Source organism: Lynx canadensis, chromosome C1 (assembly GCF_007474595.2).
Source record: "Lynx canadensis isolate LIC74 chromosome C1, mLynCan4.pri.v2, whole genome shotgun sequence".
Lineage (NCBI taxonomy): Eukaryota > Metazoa > Chordata > Mammalia > Carnivora > Felidae > Lynx > Lynx canadensis.
The window spans coordinates 167,801,937-167,820,666 of NC_044310.1; positions in this window are offsets into that span (position 1 = coordinate 167,801,937).

The following is an 18,730-nucleotide window of genomic DNA, read 5'->3' on the forward strand; positions in this document are numbered from 1 at the left end:
ATTTAATTTCATTTCTAATTTCTCAAACTTATTTGGCAAAGCAGTTCTATATTCACCTATTAAGATCTCGAAATTACAGTGCTCCCCAGAATAACATTTTGGGAAATTCTCTTTGTTTAGGGAAAGTCACAGGCATGGAGTGCTTAGATTTCTGAGGCTTTTGAGAAAATCTTTTATTAGTGCTTTAGAGATCACTTCAATCAATTTATCCAAGTGTCCAGTGGATCATATTTAATAGCTAGATAAGTATTGTTTTCCATTGCGGAATCTATTTAAGTACAAATAAGAAAAACTCCTTGTACATGGAACTTACACTTTGGATGCTTTCCTACTAAATTTCCGGGAGAAAGGCTATCAATGAAATTATGTAATATTTTTAATTGGGTAGGGATTTGGTATATAATTATAATAAATGTACTTAACACAATACGTGGATGTTAGCACCTGCTCACTGATGGCTATTTTTAATAAATCATTAATATTTTGATTAAGAGAGCCTTTATAATTTCTCTGAGGATTGAGACTACAGAGTTTTCAACTCTGGCTATATATATATATATATATATATACACACACACACACACACATATATATATACACATATATATATATGGATTATTAAAGATATAACAATCTCAGAGACTTTGTTGTAGGGTTTTTTCATTTGCATTTTTAAAAAGCTTTGCTGATGAGGCATAGAATTAATGGCAAACCTGGGATTAACCTGTTAAAAAGCCAGTGATGTTTTAAATGTAAACTTCCAGAGTCAGGGGTTCATTCCAAGAGGTGCTTCTTGTATAATAAAAACTTAAGTTGTGGGGTCAGAATGAGTGAATACAGGGCTTTTGACAATAATCTGTAGATAAATTAAGGAAATTTAGTTGAGATGAACTAAATTCAGTTGTGAAAAACCACTAATATTTTGCTCAGTACTTAATTTTTTCTTGGAATTTCTTTTACATGGTTAATCATACTGCTTACTAGTAACACACAAACATTATCTCTGCACTTAGAATATAATCGCATTATTTTTCGTTTGGTATTTATTTTTGGTTTAATATATTCCTGGAAGGCACAACTCTCCAAGGATGAGGAGTAAAGTATATTGTGGTTTCTGTTAAGCAGGTGGGGAATGTGCACGCAGGGAAACAAACTGACAAATATCTCTGGATTTCTTTCTCCTTTTGCTGAGTTTAATCTTTAATAATGTACTGTGCAAGATTAATAAGCAATTAAAAATATACTGGGAAAAATTCATCTATTCACAATATCAACAATTACCACAATATTTAACAATTACCACAATAATAAGACTATGTAAAGATGACTACAGTATTTTGTTGAGGAGGCAAAGAAGAAAACATTTCTTGATGAAAAGCCTCAATATTTCAAACACTTAAATCATCTCCAGATTAATCTATACCCTAGATTAGTGCATAGATTACATTATGTCCTATTCAAGACCTCAGTTTCTTTTTTTAAGAAAATCTCACACCATGATGATAAATTTCATCTGAAAGAAGCATAGGGCCCATTCCCCATTGGTTAAGGGCCCCCATTCATGATCCCAAGTGCTGTAATGGATGTTTCTCAGGAACACTTTCACAAGCTGAACATGCTGCTGATGGTCTCAGCTATGGTGAGCAGCTGCTGTTAGAGAATACCTTCTATTTTTCTTTCTAAGCCACCTGCAAGTATATCCCCTGGGAGAATCTAAGCAAGAAGTTATGGGGAAAGGAATTCCGATAACTGTCATTCCAGACTCTTCCTCTGCCATGCACAAGAGAATGCGGGTAGGAGTAGAGACAATGTCAAGTTGAGAATAGATGATCTAGCACACTCTTAACAGCTCTCGAAATCCTATTGTGGGAGTGTGGCAAGCTGTGTTTTCTCAAGATGTCCACAATAGTATCTCTTAATTCACATACTTTTCCTAAAATGTGACTTAAATACTATCCCTATGAAGAAGTAGGGTTGCTATTTCCTCCTTGAATCTAGGGGAGCTTGTGACTATGGTAGAGTTTCGTACATAGCTCTGAAGCTGGGTCACAAACAGTGATTCAGCTTCCACCTGACTCCCTCAGGACACTCACTCTTAGACTCCAACCACTATGTTGTGGGGGGAGCTTAAGCCTCCCTATATGACATTGTCAACAATTAAGAATTATATATACAGTCAAGTGGTTACCTTTCCCTTTGAAGTCAAATACTTTGTGGCTACCTGGTACCCTTCCATCCTCAGCAAATATGGTTTCTTTGGGATCCTAGAATAATGTGGAGAAGATAGAGACCCATATGGCCTGCCAAATTGTAGAAAATTATTAACCTTGGGCTATCACTGCGTCATGGTGACAAGCAACATATTTAAGCTCTCTCAAAGCCAGTCATTTTTACAAGGTTGTAGAAGTCTTACTAACTTCCCATTTTGTAAAATCTTAACACAATCTCTTTTTGAATCAGCAACTTCTGGCAGTTACTATCATGAAAACCTTCTTCCCTTGTGGGCATATAGAAAGGATGAACTGAGAGAATAAGCCTGAAAATGAGACCTTTGTCTTTAGTTTCCCAGTTCAGATGTTTATCCTAGGAAGTCTAAAAGAATAATTTTATCTTCGTGTAAGCTCTTGGCATCTTGTAACATTTAACACTCGCTCTTTAGCCCTGGAAAATTTCCTAGGTTAATTCTTGGTAATTCCAACATCTTGCGATCAGAGGTTCCTTAAAGTTCCACATATCCTGAAAAACCTTTAGATGACGGGGGTTCCTAGAATTCATTATCAACAGATGGCTCTATCTACAAGTAAGGAAATAAGATGTAGGTAGAGGCCTGTAAAAACAATGTGTAGGAAAAGAAAAGAGTAGGAGAAAGTGTGCCTAAAACTAAAACAGTGTACCTGAAACTAAAACTTCCCTTAAATGAAAGGATGAATGAATAAAATAAAATATCACTTATACTCTACATTGTACACCTAGAGTAGAGATGTAGAACTTTCATTTTAAAATCTATTAGAGAATTTATAGATATTTTTTGCTTATGCTTTAAGCCAGTGTTCCTCAAAGCTTGATGAGGCTAAAGCTTAAGATTTTGAGACATTGATTTTCACTTGTATATACAATTAATATTTGTAAATGAGTGGCATGTATAATGTAGCTAAGGAAACAAAAAAATACTCTAAATAACTAGTGCTCTTCTCTCTGACTTGGCCCCCTTTTTTTTTTTTTTCAACGTTTATTTATTTTTGGGACAGAGAGAGACAGCGCATGAACGGGGGAGGGGCAGAGAGAGAGGGAGACACAGAATCGGAAACAGGCTCCAGGCTCTGAGCCATCAGCCCAGAGCCCGACGCGGGGCTCGAACTCACAGACCGCGAGATCGTGACCTGGCTGAAGTCGGACGCTTAACCGACTGCGCCACCCAGGCGCCCCTGACTTGGCCCCTTTATGCCTCATTCTGTCCAGCATCAGACATGCATATTCCTTACACACTTAGGTTTTACTAAGGTTCGATGACTCGTCCTTCAATCCACAATACAACGCTCCTCCCCTGAGCCTTTCAGCCCTTCAGCCCCTCTGTCCCTCTGTGACATGTTAGATTTACCTTGATATAGCAAATTGGTTTTACAGTTCCGCTCCAGAGTTCAGCGTTGTTCCCAGTCAGCTCTCACCACACATACCGCCGAAAGGCCAAAGTGGTGGATTAAAAGGTACATATTGGATTGAAGGCTAACGTGGTCCTTTGAAAGGTACATGCCAGAGATGATGATCTGCCTATGCTGAGTTTACCTCCTAAATTCTTTAAAAAGAACTAGTCGGGCTAACTGAGAAATTTTATCATAAGAATTCAGATCCATAATCAGTTACCATATTCTATTTATGCAATATTTGACATTTTTATTTTGGAAATTGTCAAATCTTCAGAGAAGATTTGCTGTTTCCTTTTTTTCTTTCTTGCTTTGCTAGAACTTCTCCTTGGTTATTCCAGTGTACTTTTCCGAAGGATAAAGACATTCTTGTACCTAGTTCCAGTATTTTATTACACCCAAGAAAACTAATGCTTCCGTAATGTCATTTAATATTCAGTGAAATCCAAACTTTCTCAATTGTCCCCAAAATATTTTTTTTTTCCTTTCTGAAACACTTTTCTTCAGATAAATAATACAATTGGTGGGCAGCAGTGTGCGAACACCTTCATCTTAGTGATACCTTTTTATGTTGTCTGAATGGGATTCTTCTCCTTATCTCTTGTTTGAATAGAGCTATAATTAGGCGACTAGAAGGCACCTGTGATGTGGGCTCATCCTCTTTTGTGCAGGGACATCTGTGTGTGCTGGCAATCTCTGTGTAGGAAGGCTTGAAGAGATGATGCACAGTGCCTGGCCTCTGACTACAGAAAGGGGGAAAAGATCTGATTTTTGTTCCTACTGCTCAGGGCAAATTTGGGCATTTATTTCAGATTTACCTTGATATAATGAATTGGCTTTGCAGTGCTTCTCCAGAGTTTGAATCTCATCACACTGCCAACAATAATCATTTTATATCTTGAGGTATTTTGGATATTTACTGCATTTATATATATATATGAGCAATACACATTTACAGCAATATACTATATACATATAGTATATATTGAGTATATATAGTATATATGAGTATATATATAGTATATATTGAGTATATATAGTATATATTTTGAGTATATGTAGTATATATAACATATATATATATATATATATATATATATTGAGTGAGTAATACACAGCTTAATTCCTCATTGCTGACTGCAGTGTCTTTAAAGTTTACATATTTTTGTTTGAAAGGTTTTTATACTTCAGTTTTTACCTTTGAAAGTGGCAGTATTCCCCCATTTCTTTTTTTCTAGATGCTTAGAAATTTTGGTGCATTTCCTATTTGGTATAATATTTTTCTGAAACTAAGAGTATGTTATTGATGTCTACTTTTGTGATGTGTGAATTTTACTTTTCAAAACCTTTTAACAGATTTTTAAATTAAACAGAAGGAGGGTAATGGCTAATTTTAGAATAGATCATTTGGAGAAATGTCAACAGGTTAATTTGCAGTGGAAATTAATGGTGTGACTACTGGGCTGTGAAAAATAAAAGGAGAAAGTTTGACTGGGTTAAATATTCAAATATGACCTTATAGAATAGCCCTTAAATTTGGCACTGAAAAGACAGACCAGTGACCCAAATTGGACTCTTTTTTTTTTTTTCTATTCTCTTAGGACTAATAGAGTAAACTGATGTGGTTAAACTGATTTTCACTATCCTTTCCAACTTCAGGGCAAGTATGTGGTTTCTAAGTAGGCCCAGCTTTGTTTGGTTCCTAGAGCAACTGAGCCTCAGATAGAACTTTCCTTTCTGAATATTGTAATAGTATTAAATGGGAAGCTCTAGGAGCAAACAATAATAGCAAATGCAAGCTTCCAATGTAATGATGTACATTATATTTTAATATTTGGATGAAGCTAACGATGTTTAAGCTTGCCAAAGTGGTAAGGCATTTCAGCATATGAATGGATTTATTCCCTACTGTTATGTTAGGTACACAAGAGGTCATCTTTTTCAGCATTCATTAACATTAATATTAAAACTCTGAGTTCCTCTAAAAAAAATCCCTAATTGAACGGAAAAGGTGCTTCACATTTCAAAAGATCGTGTCAGGAACTGTAACTGGTCATGTTATTCATGAGTTTAGGATTTTATGAGCCAAATAATGAAATTCCAAGCTCTTATTATGAGAGAATACTATTTTACAACCATTTAGAGATGATGTCATGGTTTTCCTATAGCATCAGCTCCTGAGACACTTTACACTATTGATAGAAATATGAAATGTTTCTTTGCATAACATAGACTAAGGGTATTATAACTTTTTTCCCCATTTTATTCAAGAAAGCAGTGGTGGAATATCTTTTTTTTACCCCTGAATAATATGCTCTGCAATGAAAGTTTCATCATCTCCACACCTTGTTCGTGGCATAATTGGGCACTAAAAGTATGTATAATATTAATGTGTAATATACAGTTTTAATTGTGTGGTGATAGTGGCTATAACCTAGATAGAAATGCCCCATGCCAGTATCCGGCTGGCCGGCACTTGGCTCAGCATCTGTTTTCTGGAGCAAGCAGTTTTGACCTCTGTCTTCTTTCTCTTAGGCACTAGATCACTGAACTCTCTGCCTTTATCTAATCTTCTTCTACACACTGACAGAAGAGTTTATAGAAGAAAAGTCCCTCTGTGCCATGAGAGACTTTTCATGACAATAATGGTTCACTAGCAGAGGTGAAATGTGCAGGCTATAGAGGGGAGCTTTCGCTATTCTGCTGCTTAGATAGAAAACTTGGCCTTCTTGAGTTGTTAGTCTTGTATCTGAGGTTTGAATTCCATTATCCTGGCATTTGCCTGTGGCTTACTCTTATTTCTTGACCTTGCATGGCGGTCTGCAGTCTCTGGGAATGTTGCCGAAAGCCCCCTGAATAAGGCTTCTCAGGTTGTGCTTTCTTTTATTTACATTCTCAGACTAGTGTTCCCTCCGTGCAAGCAACAATCTTACTTTGTGTTAAAGATGGGAACCTTTGCTTTCTCTAATAATAGGTTTTAAATCAGGAGTACGAGAACTTTAACTCAGTCAGCATGGAGGGCAGAAAATGCAGTTCAGTGAATAAACAAAGACCTAGAAGGCTTTTGTCAGCCTAAAATACTCCCTGTGATTGTGTTTGATAAAATAATAATAATTACAGTGATGGCTGATGTTTGCTACTGAAAACCTGTAATTTCTAACAGCTGTGGCATGATCATGACAGCTACCAGCACATGTAAAATAAAATGCCTGTTTCCCTGGACTGAGATTGCTCATATATGTAAAAACCCTACTTTACCTGCTTTTGAAAATTAGTGGCTTACCTGAAATACTATAGAGATTTATATATTTTCAAAAGTTTTGCCTTATGAGCTCTTAAGAAATTTTGAAGCCCATTAATTCTTTTAAATAAATTAATAGGCCTTGTCATAATACTGCTTTATTAGATGAAATTGGTTATACCATGGCTCAAATTACACAGATAGTGTAAACCTAATATTAACTAAACTGTTCTTCAATAGACAGAAATTTGCTCTTTTCCCCAGCATTAGTACCATCAAGGGACTATGGTAGGAGAGAGATTGCATATGTGATTTTCATAGTAACCAGCTAGTGTGTTACCAAATTCACATTTCCACTGTCATTAAAGTTTATCAAAGGAAGAGAAGATTCTCTGCAGTTCTCTTTATTTCAATATTTTGACAGATGCTACATTATTTAACACCATTTGCCAAATAAATACCAACTATGTGCAAGGAGGACATTGTGCTCGGTCTTAGGGAGAGTAAACAATCAGGTATCCACCACAAAGAACATCTAATTTATTACAAGTTCATTTGAAATTTAAGACTGGAATAAACATAACTCTAAGGTATGCAGAGGTGACAGTTTGCAGTTTGAGACAGGAAAAGATTGAAAGCGAAGTCAGGACTAAAGTGGTTGCAAGTGATGACAGAAATCAACTCTGGTTGGTTTAAAACAAGAAATGTGTTTTATTTTCCTGCAGCTATGTAGATATTTGGGGTCAAGGTGGGGAGGGGGATAAGGCTTGCATGGGAAGAGAACAATGTATCTCAGAATTCAAAAAAGGTGTTCATTGCAGACAAACCCAAGAGTGGCCATTACAGATTTGATATTTAGCTGAGGCTTGATTTCAAGAGGTAGAAAGGAGAGAGGGAGGGAATTCTTGGTGGAGAGATTTGCAGGAGCAAGAATGTGGACATCGGAGGCATCAGGAGAAGGCTGACATTATTCACTTGGGCTCTGGGTAACAGATGTATTCTATATACTCCCAATTCAGGGCACAGTCAGAATTCAGACATAAAGCTTGTCTCACAGGTAAATTTGTATTAGAATGTGATTACGTTCCTTTAATATTTTTTTCTCCAGGAAATGTTAGCATTATTATATATGTAAATGTAAAATTATGTGTCAATCAGCAAAATGAACTAAATCCTCACTAAGTTGGTGTGAAATCATAAATACGTTTGAAAACAATACTGCATGCTGATTTTTCATAAACAATTTGATATCCCTTCACAGCTTGGATGAAGCTGCTTGGCTCTACAGGGACGTAGAGAAAAAACACAATGTTGTGGCCTCTGGTCCTGAAATAAAAATAGTGGTTTGATTAAATGCCAGTTGGTTGTAAATGATAACCCACATAAACAGTGGGAAGCCATTATGCTTAAGCAGTGAATTCTAATTTAATTTTATGGGTTTTGGAAGAAAATCCCCTAGGCTAGTCAGCAGAAGCTCAGGGATGGTGACTGAGTGGAGTGTTGGAGGGATTGTAGTTCTGGTAGGCCAGCTCTGAGTGTCCTCCCCCTGCAGCAGGTAACTGTCCACCTAGATTCCTCCCCTCCATTCTTCTGCTGGAGTCATTTTATTGTTTGATCATCAGTGTATAGATCCAGATTGACATAAAAGCCATACCACCAAATTTTTTGTTTGATATCCATGTGTTTTAGTTATCTATTTCTGTATAAAAAATTTCTCAAACTTAGTACCTTTACATACAACAACTCTTTATGTGAAGAATTCCATCAGGGCCTGGCTAGGTGATTATTCTGCATCTTAAGCTGTCATCTGGGGTCCTTTGGTGATATCCAGCTGGTTTCTTGGCTAGTCTGAAGGAAACAAGACAGCTTAACTTACAAGCCTGGTGTTCTGATGGTGACAGGTAGAAGGCTGACCTCAACTGGCCCCTCTTTTTCTAGATGTAGTTGTAGGTCCTCATTAGGTGGTCTCTCCAGCAGGATTGTCAGACCTCTTGTTTGGAGCCTCAGGTCCTCAAGAGATCAAAGTGGAAGGTGCCAGTTTCTTAATGGTTAGGTCTGGGGCTGAATTAGCATCACTTCTATATCATGTGTCAAAATAGCCCAGATTGAAGAAGGTAAATAGGCTTGTCCTCTTGATAAGAATGATGTCCAAGAATTTGTGGCCCTCTTTAATCTACCATATGATGCACAACACAGGATAACCTAGGGAATGAGTCTTAGAGAAGAACCAAAATTGTTCATATGTATAGTTAGTTATATGACCTTTAGAGGTCAATGGAAAATTGTCTATAGGCAAACAATTTCTTTACCTTATGCAGTCCGACTGAACAGGTGCTGTCTAGAGCATAAAATCATTGGGTCAAAGACCACTGTAAGAAGTAGGGTCTTCATGGATTTCTCCCTGTGAAAATTTGCTGCACAGATCTGATATTTAGCTAGTGCTTTGGCCTTCATCCCTTTTGTGACTACATGGATTGTGCTTGTCTTCTAAGGCAGTTCCTCCTCAACTTTTTGCTTGATATGCACTTCCTGGGCTTTTCTCAGACACTAAACTGTATAGCTTATTTGTTGGATGTTGTTGATGTGTATCCCAGGCAACAGATGCAATCTACCCTGTTGTCTAGGCAGCACACACATTTTAAGCACCATGTTACTTCTAATCCTGTTAAGATCATCTGTTTTGGCACTGACTGACAGTAAGTACAATAACATGTAAAGATGCCTGTTGGCATTGATTTGGCTTTACAGTCAAAGAAGACAAAGAGATTACCTTTCAGCATTTGATACTGGGGTTGTCAATCTAAAATGATCTACACGAAGACTCATACAGAGATAGATGTGTGTTGTATTAGGCAGGCATCTGGAACTATCTGGCTGGGAGGAAATTATTAGAAATCAGAACAAATAAGTCAAAATTAGCATAGTTAATTTTGGTGCTAATACAGGTGCAATATCGGCTGACTGCTAGAATGTCACATAGAAACATAATCATATGAGTAATGGAAGAAAAAGTTACATTGACATGGTATGAGGACAGGGAACATCAGAGTGCTTAAATATCCATTGCTGGGACTGAATTTACTAAATTACTTAATAAAACCCACCAAGATTCTCTTCAAAGTATTTTGAAATTTTAGGGATCAGAGGAAGAAAGACAAAAAATGAAATGCAGTATGCAAATGACGGATTTCTCTCTGCTTTTATGCTTCAATTCCATACGTATTTATTAACTTTTATACCTGTTGCACATGTTTTCCTGTATTCATGTATTCAACAGTATTTATTGAGACCTTTCTACATACCAGACATTCTCCCAGGAGATAGATACTTGCTGGCAAGCAAAAACAGGCATATTTCCAGTCTCTAAGGAGTTTCTAGACTATTTAGGAAGATAAGTAAATAAGTAAATGATATTATAATTGAGGTACTACCATGTATTAGGTACCTAAATGCTTATACATATTTTTTAAAACTGCACTTCACAGCATTTGCATGATAAAGTTTGTTTCTTGCTCAGTTTACAACTCACCATGGTTGTTCCTTATTAGGTAGCAATCTGGATAACTCTCCATGGGCAGCAACTCAAGGTTACAAGTACCTTCCATTTTGTGGCTCCCTTCTCTTCCAGACCTTCAAGTTTTCTGTCTATATGTTATATGGGGGTAAAGAATGGACAGTTGTGTGTAGGAGGGTTTTATGGATCTGGCTTGGAAATAGTGCACCTCCCTTCTATCTACATTCTATTGAGACGTGAGTCACATGATCATATATAACCTTAAGGGGAGTACAGAAAGTATACTTTTGAGGAAGAGGGAAATTATTTACCAGTCTATCAAAACTTGCGAGTAAAAGGAACACATACTTTCATACACAATGAAGGAAAAAAGCATAATATATAATATCATGGAGTTTACACTTTTGTTGGTGAAATATACAAATGAGATATTAAGACTGCAATGCAATTTAGGACCAAAACATAGGGCATTAGAGAAGGAGTATTTTGCCATCATTAAATCTAACTCCTTTTTGTATATAAAAACTGGAAGTCCAAAATTTTCCAGTCTGTGAACATGGGCTATCTTTGCATTTATTTGTATCATCTTTAATTTCTTCTATAAAAGTCTTACAATTTTTATGACAGACTTTTCACTTCCTTGGATAAATCTATTCCTAAGTATTTTTTGATGCTATTGTGATTAAGATGGTTTTCTTTATTTTTCAGATATTTTGTTGTTAGTATATAGAAATACAACTGATTACTGTTGTATGTAAATCCTCCAACTTTACTGCATTCATAGATTAATTCCAGCAGCTTTTTGGTTGACTTTGGGATTTTTCCATAAATGAGGTCCTATCCTCTGCAGAGATAGTTTTACTTCTTTTCCAATTTGGATGCCTTTTATGTCTTTATCTTGCTTGATTGCTCTAGCTAGGACTTCTAGTACTATGTTGAGTAATTGTACTGCTAATGGGTGCTCTTGTTGAAGTACTTGCTAGGGTGATATGGCTAGTTAGCATTATAGCTGAGTCACTTATTTGTTAGAGAAGTTTGTAATGCTCAGCTCTCTCTCTCGCTCTCTCTCTCTCTCTCTCTCTCTCTCTCTCTCTCTCTCTCTCTCTCTCACACACACACACACACACACACACACACACACACCCTTACCCACATAGTTGACTCCTATTTACTATCAGATAAGCCAGCAAAACCAGTTAAAATGCTTACTACCAGTGCTGAAATTTGTTTGGAAGAATCTGATCACAGGGGCCCAAATCCACAGCCAAATCACTGCCCACAACTGGAAATAACTATTTATTAGAGAAACCCATACATGAAGCCAGATTTTGATTAATTGGCCTAGTGGGTTAGAGCCAAAACTCTTCCAGAGGTTCCTAAAACTAATCCACACACAAATAGGTTTCACAGCTGTCTTTCTTGGGGGCTTAGCCAGTTGTTATCTGGCCCTGGAGGCTGACTGATACTTGAGCTCTTTGTACCCTCAGGTCCTAATGGTGGTGGATGAAGCTTGGGCTGCTTCAAAGTCACTCTCTCTTAGGAGAGTTAACAACCTTCTTTATATATCATCAATATGTTGATTTTTAAAAAAATTTTTTTAAGTTTATTTATTTTTGAGAGAGAGAGACAGAACACGAGCGGAGGAGGGGCAGAGAGAGAGAGAGAGAGAGAGAGAGAGAGAGAGAGAGAGACGGAGACCCAGAATCTGAAGTAGGCTCCAGGCTCCGAGCTGTCAGCACAGAGCCCAACGCGGGACCCGAACTCACGAACCGCGAGATCATAACCTGAGCCAAAGTCGGATGCTTAACCGACTGAGCCACCCAGGTGCCCCAATATGTTGATTTTAAAGATGCTTTTATAGGGGTGCCTGGGTGGCTCAGTCAGTTAAGTGTCTGACTCTTGATTTTGGCTCAGGTCATTATCTCACAGTTCAGGAGATTGAGCCCCATGTGGGATGTCATGCTGATAGTGTGGAGCCTGCTTGGGATTCTCTCTCTCCCTCTCCCTCCCTCTCTCTCTCTCTCTCTCTCTCTCTCTCTCTCTCTCTCTGCCCCCTGCCCTGCTCACTCATGTGAGTGTGCACACGTGTGCTCTCTCTCTCTCTCTCTCTCTCAAAATAAATTTAAAGCTTTTATATTTGAAAAATCAAAGTTTGGCCAAATTCTTTTGTAGTCAGTTTCTGAAGTGAGGGAAGAAATAATTGGAGATAGGCTGGTAGGGACTACCAGTCGCTAAATGAATTGGTGCCTGTGTCTCGTGCATTCTTTTAGTATGTTTTCTGCAAGTGATATGAATAATATGTAATGTGTGTATCAAGGAGATGGAGAATTGAGGGTAGATATAGTTTTTATATGGGTAACACTTGGGGAAGCAATGGAGATTTAGATAGTATCTTTCTAGGTATACTTTGCAGATGTCCTGCTTCCTAAAATCCTAGAGTGTCCAATAAAATGCAGATTTAGGAGTCATTTCTAGGTGGAAGACTGAAACTCTCAGTCTTTTGACCTGGAAACCTACATGTTAAACAGAATTCCCTTTAGCTTAAAGAATGGCTACAGGAGAGGGATGGAGAAGAACTTGAACAATGATATTGAAATATGTCATCAAATTGTTCTTCTGTGTTTCCTAAAGTAATATGTCAATTTACAAATTGAAAATTTTCCTAGTAATTCTAGATTTTGGTCTAATGAAAGACTATCTCTGTACATGATGAGATCAAATATATAACTCATTCTTGCTTCTTTCAGACAACTAGCCAAAAAGAATTGTCTGCAGTGATTGCTGTTAGCTAGAATCAGCTGTCATGGATTGTGTTTGGTATGTCAGGGGTCTTGTGAGAATCAGCTGTCAGGCATGAAATAGAATTGTACAGTTGCTATAGGTCAAAGGAGAGAGGTTTTTTCCTCATGGAATTTTGACATTGTGTCAACTGTTGTATAATAGTTATATTAAACAAAGGTGAGGTTCCCTGGAAGTCTCATTAAAAATCCTAAAGCACTGAAGTATCTCTAGATTATGAAAGATTCATATTGTGAGTAATTTTCCTTATGGTGATTAGGAGGTAAACAGTTTTCATGCTAAATCCTGATCTGATTTTTATTAAAGGAATTTAGAGGGACTCATACTTGAAACGGAATTTGACTTTCTTGAAACTCTTCTAGATTCTGGGTAGATGCTAATAGGTTGGTGACCTTGATTTTTTTCATTGATTATAGAGTATAGAAAGAGATCAATAAGTACTTAAAAATTTTTTTAATGTTTATTATTTTTAAGAGAGAGAGAGAGTAAGCAGGGAAGGGGCAGAGAGAGGAAGACAGAATCGGAAGCAGGCTCCAGGCTTCGAGCGCTCCGTACAGAGCCCGACGCGGGGCTCGAACCCACAGACTGCGAGATCATGACCTGAGCTGTAGTCGGCTGCCCAACCGACTGAGCCACTCAGGCACCCCAATAAGTACTTTTTGAATCAGTGCTCAGTAAAGCATGGCATGCCATCGGTAGTTGGCAGTTGGATGCTGAGACTCTTGCTTAGCTTCTGTCTACTCAGGGGTCACAGATTGACCATCCACAAGGTATATTTGGTTTGTGGATATATTTAATTTGGAAAGAGAACTCATGAAACTTAAAAAAAAAAAAATTTTAATGTTTATTTATTTTTAAGAGAAAGGGACAGAGCATGAGTGGGAGAGGGGCAGAAAGAGAGGGAGACACAGAACTGGAATCAGGCTCCAGGCTCTGAATTTTCAGCACAGAACCTGACGCGAGGCTCAAACCCACAAGCAGTGAGATCATGACCTGAGCCAAAGTCAGGTGCTTAACCGACTGAGCCACCCAGGCGCCCCTCATGAAACTTTTTTAATTAAATGAAGAGATTGAAAATAGGATGATTTCAGGGGCTCCTTGGTAACTCAGTCAGTTAAGTGCCCAACTCTTGATTTCAGCTCAGGTCATGGTCTCATGGTTTGTGAGTTCAAGCCCCCATTGGGCTCCATGCTGACAGTGTGGAGCCTGCTTTGGATTTTCTCTCTCCCTCCCTCTCTCTGCCAGTCTCCCAATGGTGTGCGCTCTCTCTCTCTCTAAAAAAAAGTTAAAAATTAATTAAAAAATTGAATTATTTCACATAAAAACTCAGCTTTCTGGATTCTCATGAAAAATCAGAGCAGTAGCCACATTCCCTTATGGCACCATTCAGAAGTGGCGACCTCCTCTGGATGATGTAGTCTGTCCAGCAGGAACCCGCTTCACTCATTTATATTACCTGCTCAAAGGCTTGAGGCTCTTATTAAAATGATCTGTTTCCCTTCCTTCTAAACTTCTAGTGCCCTCACTTAGGATCCTCTCAAGATGACAGCTTAATCTCCGAAGGAAAACAAACTATTTAACTATATCTTCTGAAGATACATGTGCATAAGAAATATACAAAGGAGGCTAGTTACAGGCATATATAATTCACCTAGATTTGTCAAGCTTGGAAGTTGTATTACAGTTTTCTGACTGGAATAAAGACCAGAGTTAATAAAATGAAATATAGTAGGGGGGAAAGGTGAAGGCCTAAACTTAATTATGAATATACGCGTAAAAATAGTTAAATACAAAATCAATTAGGAAATGCCAAATTGGATTTCTATCATCTTCCAATATTTTTATGAAAACAGTTTTCATAAGTGAAAAATTCAATATGCATCAGTAGAGGGATATAACCACTTTTTAAAAGATGCACACAGAGGTGCATTGATGGGAATTAAACGTACAAATGATGGAAATTGTGGTCTTTTCTACTCTGTTAAACTAGGTACATAAGAATGTTTTCTTAAGTTTTAAGAAGGCAGTGATCTCAGAGCTCCAAGAAATGTGGCAACAGGTGCCTGTGATGGAGAAAGATGTAGGTGTTAAGTGCTAGAAGACTGATGAAGCCATGTGTTTATACCAGAGAAGATGGAAACAGGCAGAGGAAAGAGGCAACCTCTTTACACAGTTAAATGGCTGTTACATGGCAGAGAGTATACACTTGCATTCTGTCATTCAAGGAGCAAAAAATGACAAAGATTTGTATATTTTCTAAAATATGAGAGAAGGTAAACTGCAGATCATTCAGACTAGTGACACTGACCACTACATACGGACAACTAGAGAAATCTTTATGAACACATGGATTTTGACCACTTACTAAAGAGATGGAGCTCACAAAGGACCAAGATAAACAGTCTTGACAAGGTAACAGTTTCTTTTAAGATTTTAAAAGTTTATAAAAGTTTAAAATAATAGGAAAGAATAGTTAAAACTACTTTGAGTTCCATATTTTAGAAAGATCATTACTGCCAACTTTTGGGGATATAAGCTTTCAAATTCCTTATGGGAAATTATACATAGAAATTTTCTTCATCAAAACAAGACTCTACTATAGTAGCTTTCCTGTAATGCTTCTGTTCCCACTTCAGAATACATTATAAATGCCCTGTCTTTTCCTATTAGTAAATGTATGTTTAAATTATTTTGAGCATGCTATAATACTCCATTATGTTTCTACATCATAATTAAAAACTGAATATTCATTTATCATTGGATATCTGTGCTGTTGCCTATTATACACAATATATGAAATGATGAAATAATATTTTGTTTAATTCCTTCTATAGGTTGGATTTTTAAAAGTGGGATGCATTCTTCTTAGAAACTGTGATATATATTACAAAGTTCCCTCCAAAAATGTTTTTTACCACTTAGAATCCCACAAGCTGGAAATCTATGTTAAATTCAGTGTTATCATTATTTACAATTTTTTTCCTACTTAAATTTTTCTTTGGTTAAACATGTTTTTTCTTTTATAAAATTTTTTTATTATCGCATTTAACTTCAACATTTTGGGGGTAATGACATATTCATACATTTAGCTCATTTGAAAAATGTTCATCTTTTTCTTGATTTTCAAAAGCTTTTTTTAAAATTTAAGTTATTAAGCCATTGTCTTTTATATAGTTAAATACTTTTTCTTTATCATTTACATTTCAGACCTATTGATACATACGTGTGTGTGTGTGTGTTTGTGTGTGTGTGTGTGTGTGTGTGTGTGTAAAATCAATAACTGTGAAGAGTCTGAGATTTTACCCTATTTGTAAGCCAATAAGTTAGCCTGCCACAATTTCACGGATGCTGGCAGAAGACCTGAGACCTCTCGATGAGAGAAAATAGATAGTTTATTATTCATAGCCATAGTAGTACCAAAATGTCAGCAGCCTCAGTTCCCACGGGGCAACATGACCAGAGCCAGGTGATGTTTGTACATGGAGTGGGTTGCATTACAGGATAGTACCCCCAAGCTTAGAGCATGGCAATATTTTTAATAACCAGGAAGAAAATCTGCCCAATATTTGCTCTGTAGGGAGCCATTGTCTTTATTATGCTGGACAGCAAACGAATATGTCCTATCTTTGTTTCCCAAACTGTTGCTAAATAAATGTCCTTGAAAAGATGATTCATAAAAGCTTGTCAGTGCCTCTGCTACCAGACATGCAGGAATGAGAGACCTATGGAGAATTGCCTCCTGACCATATATGCCATTGTATAGTAAAATTGTAAAGAAGTTGTAAAATTGTATAGTAAAATTTACCATTCTTAAATAGTTTCTTTTTTGTTAGACTGAAGAAGTTATTCCCACTTTGGAGAGTGTTAAACTGCTCAATTGGAGAATTCCCACATCAGTACTTCTCCAGTGTTTCTTCTGAAGTATTTCAATAGGAAAGATCTGCCTTATTAATGAATTTCTAAGTCCCATATTTTGTCTCATACATTCAGGCAGATGATTTTTTTTTCTATCCAATAAAATACTTGTTTTAATGTGTAAATAATAGTTTTCCCAAACCATTGTGTACAGTTCTTCCAGAAAGATATACCTCATTCATCTTTTAACTTTGACAGTTCTGGAACACTAGATTCCTTTTTTTTTTTTAACATATCATTTATTTTTTTGTTTGAGAGTCCAGCACAGAGCCTGATGTGGGGTTCCATGTCACGACCCTGAGATATGACCAGGAGGGTGAATAATAAAGAGTCTCAAAGCCAGGAAAGGTAACCAGGAGTGTTTTGCCTAGTGAAGTAGAGATCTAAGGGGAATGCTGGCGGTGATTTTCAGATGCCTGGTAACCCTAACTCAATTGGTGACATTCATAGGAGGGCAACGGTCAAAGTCAGCTCCACATGAAAGATGCCTAAAGTAGACCTGCCTGTCCACACAGAGGACTTTTTTTTATTTGAATGTTGTATTGAAATATTGTATAGGAATTTGATAAATAATGCCATAAAGAAAATTTTGTCATTGGTGAGAAATTCAAAGTCTCTTGATTTCCTTCTAAATATCTTTAAATTTATGACTTCAAGCTATGATACAGATTGGTTATGAAGGATGACTGGAAGAAGGAAGAAAAAGTATGGAAGCAGAATAAAAAGTTATTCCAGAGAGAAGAATATAAGAATTATGTCTCAACATAACAATTTTCTAAGAGCTAGAATTGTAAAAGAACAGAATAGACTGCTTTCTGAAGAAGTAAGCTTCTACCTTTGGAGGCAGTCACTGGATAAAATAGTGATGCATCCTTGGCAAGTATGGTACTTAGAAAATTGTATTCTACTGAATCACTTCTAAGGAATGTTGTTAGGGGGACTCTTGAATTATTGGAAGAGGTACCAGATGAATTCTAAATCTTCCAATTTCAACATTTTGTTATTTAGATTGTTTCTGTTGGTCTTGTATCGAAGTATATTTTTCCTTACTTGGTCCATATTGAATTTTCTGAAAGCCCACTTGAGAAGTATATCTATTTACTAAAGCCAAATCAATATTCTATGAACCAAACATAATTGTGGTCTCAGAAGTTCTTTATTGCTTTTACCAAGCTGTTCGGTTTATTTTGATTTTATTATTCATACATTTTAGTGATGTTTGATTATTCTTAGAGGAGAAAGATTTTGCTTGTTTCTCCTTGAATCTTATAAATGTAGAAGATAAATAATAAAACATTGGAACTTGAGATACTCTTCAGTATTTTAGAATGTTTCAACATAGATTTTTTTCTCTTTAAAAGGGACGAATTAGAACTTTTCTAAAGTTCTGATTTTCTAAAGTTCTAAACTTATCAGTTATTAGGTATTTATTAGGCCACAATATGTTTTTGATAACATTTTTTTTCTCCTTACAAAATTGACACGTTTAACTTATAAAATAAGACAAAAACCATACACATGAAGGGGAAAATAAAGATCACTTACTTGTATTAGTTTCCTGGGGCTACCATAACAAGTGATCTCAAATTGGTGAGTTAAAACAGTAAATCTTTTCTCTCA